Below are 5,773 nucleotides of genomic sequence, written 5' to 3' on the forward strand. Positions count from 1 at the left end.
ATATATATATAATATATGTTTATATAGTTTTCCTTTAAATTAGTGATCTCCAGTTTTTTAATTCTATACCCCAACAGTAAATAAATTTTGAGCATACACATATAATTTTTATTAAGAAATCTTATACATAAAACACTGGAGAAATATATAATGTCTATTTTAAACTTAAAAAAGAGAGATCTTTAAGTAATGGCATAAAAATTTAACATGAATAAAGGCTCTAAGTCTTCCTCCATACTCCAGGGACTCATCTTTCCAGCCTCAAGGCTATGAGTCTTTTACTTTGACAGTACTGCTTCAAATATCTGAAGAACCTATTAAAGGGAAGGGGGAAAACTGTGTGATTTTAAGCCACATGCATTGGATTCTCCATTTTGAACATTCTGTCAGTCACTAGTGACTTTGATACAACAGAAATTTAGGAAGGTCCCATGCCATTCATTAAACATTTAGAAAATAATAACGGTAAAGCTTCTTTATGTTCAGAGAATTTTAAAATGCAATTTTAAAGCTGCTTTCCCTATAAAGAATACAATTCAATTTAAATGCTTTCAAAATTTAGAGAAAGGTCAACAATTAGATCAACTTCTGATCTTATATTTTTCCTTATTTATAGAGATCAACTTAGTTGCAGAACTAAGACTTTCCCAAGATGATTCGTCAATTAGATACTTCCTAGCATGAAATAAAATATTTTCTGGATCATCCTGCCATGAATGAAAACTGCTTATAAAATTATATAACAAAGATTCTAACAAGACCAAGATATAGTTCCTTCCCTCAAGAATCTTATGAATGACTAAAGTAGACAGCACCCACATAAGACCTAAAATATAATAAAATATGTTATAAATATTATGGGAGGAAGTGAGAAGATTTAAGTTATGGGAAGCACCTTTGAGGACTTTATAGAAAGAAGATAATTTGAGGTGTATGTTAAATAGTAACAGACTTCCACAGATAGCAGATAGTAGTGGGTTGTATCAGTCAGAAAACATGACATGAAAAGGGGCACAAAAGGGCACCTTAGTGGCTCAGTCAGTTAAGTGTCTAACTCTTGATTTCAGCTCAGGTCATGATCTCGTGGGCTGTGGGATCCAGTCCTGCATCAGCCTGTGGGCTCAGCGAGAAGTCTGCAATAGATTCTCTCCCTCTGTCCTTCCCCCCACCCATGTGCATGTGTTCTCTCCCTCTCTCTCTCAACCTCTGTATATATAAAGAGAGAGAGAGCTAGAGAAAGAGAGAGAAAAGGGGCACAAAGACCAGAAAGTGTATGTCAGTTAGGAATAGGCAGGCTGCAAAAGTCAAAGCAGATTGACAGTGGCTTAAAAAGACTAATAGTAATAATAACAGCTATAATTTTTGAGCATCTACAATGTATCAGGCACAGGACAGACACTGTACATTCATTATTTATATCCTCAAAAATCTATGAGGGTCCAATTGTTCTCATTTCATTAGTAGGGATAGCTGAGGCTCAGAGAGGTGAAATAGTTTGGTTAAGGTGACACAGGTAGGTCACACAACTATTATATGGCAAAGGCAAGATTCAAAGCCTGAACACTTTTCAACACCCTTGCTGCATCTTCTAATAATATAGTTCTAATTTAGAAATTCAAGATGATATTTTTTGTTTCCGGGAACAGTACCATCTCTCATAATCCATCATAAATACCAGCATTTAACCATAATCATGTATTCTCCGTTCCTTGAACATACCCTAAACCTTCCTTGTTCAAGTCTTTCCTTCCTTCTGCAATACTTTGCCCTGGAGGGTACCCCTAAGAAAATCCTTCCTCCTTTCAATGCCTATTCCAAATACTATTTCCTCCAAAAAATCTTCCCTCATCCTTTCAATCAGATGTTTCCTCTGCAGTTCCAAAGTACTTTAAAAAAATCTTGGTCTTAGGGCACATTTTCTTAATAATGCCTCCACTTGATTTTTATTTACATGTATACTTTGCCTCCTTCCCCCTAAAGGGCTGTAATCATGAAATAAGAACGTGGATACATTGCATTTTAGAGGTTTATGCATGTATCCTTCTGCTTCTCTAAATCAAGGTAGGAAAACACCTTCTGTAAAGAACTAGAGAATAAATATTTTAGGCTTTGTTGGTCATACGGTCTCTGTCATATCCCCTCAACTCTGCCATTATAGTGCAAAAGCAGCCATTGATCATATGTAATGACTGGGTGTGGTTGTGTCCTAATAAAGCTTTATTTACAAAAGTGTGTGGCGGGCTGTAGTTTGCTGACTCCTGCTCTAAATGTTAAGGTCATGTGATTGATTGCTTTACTCTTAAACAATATCCATTGTCCTCTAGGCCTAGATGAGGTGTATATTTCCCTACTCTTTGAATTCAGATGTGTCAAGCAACCTGATTTGACCAGTGAAATATAAGTACAATATAGGTCACTTGTAGGCAGAAATTTTGAGAACCAGATTGTGTTTTGTGACACTTTCTTTTTTTGTGCCATGCCAGCCGACCAATTTCCAGATAAAGACTGCTCCATTAGCCTAGGTTCTGTGGTGAATATGATATGGGGCAGAACAACAGTCATCTTATAGGATGTATAGCAAGAAAAAGTAGACCTATGCTATCAACCCCTGTAATTCCATTTGATCCTGTACCACAACCTAGACTTTCCCAACAAATAGATTGCCTTAAATTTAAGGACTGAAATTTATTCAATCATGTGCCTGCCCCCCCTCCCCAAATAGCATAGTAGGTACTCAAAATGTTGAATGAATGAAGTCTATTGTAGGAAACCATGAATGGGGTGGCAGAATGACCAGGTAGGACACAACTACAGTAGTTTAGGTGAAATGTATTAAAAACTTTAGTGAGGGTAATAGTAGTGAGAATAGAGACAAAAAATGAGGGCATGACACATTGAGGATGGCAGCCAACAAATTGTTTTATTGTTTAAGCTGATTTGAGTTGACGTGTTTATTTCAGCAAAAACATTCTAACTGACAAAGAAAATCATGGGTTTCATATGTGGAAGTTAAGAGGTCCTAGGTGCTGGGTAGTTATGAGGAAGAATGACTAGACTCACTCGTAAGTAAGAGTATCAAGATGTATATCACATTACTCCCAAGGGATAGCCTGTGTAGGGTTGCAATCTCATGTTCTGGTCATAAGAGCTATACATATTTTATGGGCAGGGTGACTAGAGGGAGTTGACTTCAGTTGGTGATGCCTACCTATGCCAGAGGGGAATTGATTGGAGGGAGGTCAATGAACTGAATAACATTCCACCTAAAATTGAGTTTATCATTCATTGTAGTGACAGCAGCTTTGCCCAACAATGGTATTGCTATTATTTCAAATAAATCTGCTCATTTGACCTGTGTAATACTTCCTTGCACCTTCTATAATATCTAGAGATCCGAGTTACTTTCTCCCAAGGCCTAAACAGACTGGCAGACATACTATCTTGGGAAATACTATGTTGGGAAATATACAGGGATTATTATCAGCAATAGAGTGTATTTGTGGGAATTTTGTGCATAGGCACAAAAGATGGCTGACTTCTAGCCATAACCTATTTAACTGAACAGAACCACAACAAATTCCCATTCTAAAACTTCTCGATACATCCATCCTTCCAAAATAGTTCTTCTCTAATACACTGGAGGCAAAAGACATAAAAGGAATGACCTAATGCCACTTAGCATCTCACATCTAATTTTGTGCCTCAACTTCATTCTTTTCCTAAATGGCATGTGTATGCAGGTTCATGATTATCTGTATGGCTCAGTTCAAAACAGTGGCAGGGATTAAAGTGTGTAGCCAGGACAACTTTCTGACAGAGAGCACAATGCAGATAACTCCTCTGTTAAGAAAATAATCTCAATGAGAGAAGCTCATTCAGTGCATGAAGAAACCTTACACATCAACTAATCCACCTCCTCACCAGACCCCAGCGAATGCTCATATCACCTCTACAACATCCAGTAAAGGATATTCCAGTTCACATTTGGTAAAATTGAGGAATTATAAACATTTGAGAAAATTATGTTTCATCCATCCTAATCTGTAGGAAGTTCTACCTTATATTGAACTGATGATATCTGCCTTCTGCAGCTTCTAATCGATTAAATCTCAGATTAGTATTATTAATTCCATCTTGTAGGGAATTTTTCTCAACTTCCACATTCTTGAAAGTACCCTATTTTCTCTTTTTTTAATTTAAATTCAATTAGCCAATATATAGTACATCATTAGTTTTTGATATGAGTTTCAATGATTCATTAGTTGTGTGTAACACCCAGTGCTCATCACATCACCTGCCCTCCTTAAAGCCCATCACCCGGTTACCTCTCCCCTATCCTTCTTTTCTATTTTTATTTACGGAGGAAATGTAGGGTTTGTGGGATGAGGAGGATGGAGGAAGGAGGAAGGATAGGGAAAAGGTAACTAGAAAGAGCAAAAGTAAGAAAAAGGACTTTATTTTCTTCAAGTTCTACACACACCAAGAGAGGAAGATTCCTAAACTGCATTCTTTGTACCAAATTTAAAAAATTAAGTTAGCAAGTTAAAAAAAATAAGTTATGTTTTAATTCCTTTAGAAATCATCCACTCTCAAGTATTACTTCCTTCCAGAATAGAACAATTTATCACTAATTGCTGGTCATTATACTACCAAACTGTGTTAATGGATGCCCATCTTCTTAAAGGCTAACTGCAGATAGGAAACAAATTTCTAATTAGTTTTAGAGCTTGGGAGCAGACGCATCAATATTGGAATCATGCAGGTGTGTATTTGCTTATTTGAATTTCTTTTCCTCTTCAAAAGAATAAGTATTCTGAGTTCTGTTTGGAGTTTGTAAAAGGTCGCTCCAAAACTTATATTACTTTATAAAATTCAGAGTGAAATCTGTTAAAATATATATATATAATATATATTTCCTACAAACTTGCAGCATCCTTGAACTATAAGCATTTTAAGGTACTTTTCACTTTAGAGTTTATATTCTAGTTATTTTTGACAAGGTCTAAAATACAAGTTCCTTCAAGGGCAGGAGTCATCTTAATTCCTCTTTATACTCCTCAAAAACTAAACATCAATGAGTATTGAGAGAATGAGTGAAATCTGAGTATATCCTCCTTGAGGTTAAATCTCTAATGCTGGAAAAAAAATTTAAAATTGTGTCTCAGGAGTCTAAAGAAATAAGATTATAGGACTGAAAAAATATTTTGTGGAAACCAAAAATCTGAGACTTGAACTTCCCTCTGAGGTGGAGGTTAGCTTTGGGGTTGCTCTGGGCTTTTTTCTTACCTATCGCCTCACTCCTTCCCCTGACCAGTTAGACCACAGGCCAGCAGGTCTACTCTCCCCGTGCCTCCACCCAAGGAGGGAGGGCTGAACTGCTTCCATCTAGAGTACGGACGATGATGAGTTTTCTGTGGGTGGAACTTTCAAGGAGGCTTTGATTTTCTTGTTCTTCATTCTCCTCCTTCCACACTTGACAGCTTTCTCTCCACCTCTTCCCTTCCCATTCCCTTTTCCTTCCCCCACCTCTCCAAGTCTCCTCCATCCTCTCCCATCCTTCCTCCCTCTCCCCTACACATGCGCACGCACGCGCGCGCGCGCACACACACACACACACACACACACATACACACAAATTTTGCCTCCCCCACTCTCTCACTCAGCAAAAGACTTCACCCAGGTCTGGGAGGTATGCATGTCAAGTGGTACAGGCCAACTTAGTGCTAGACCAGGGAAGCTAAGCCTCTTTTCTGCTTGCTTGTTTCCATGTTTT

Source organism: Zalophus californianus, chromosome 1, assembly GCF_009762305.2.
Source record: "Zalophus californianus isolate mZalCal1 chromosome 1, mZalCal1.pri.v2, whole genome shotgun sequence".
Taxonomy (NCBI): domain Eukaryota; kingdom Metazoa; phylum Chordata; class Mammalia; order Carnivora; family Otariidae; genus Zalophus; species Zalophus californianus.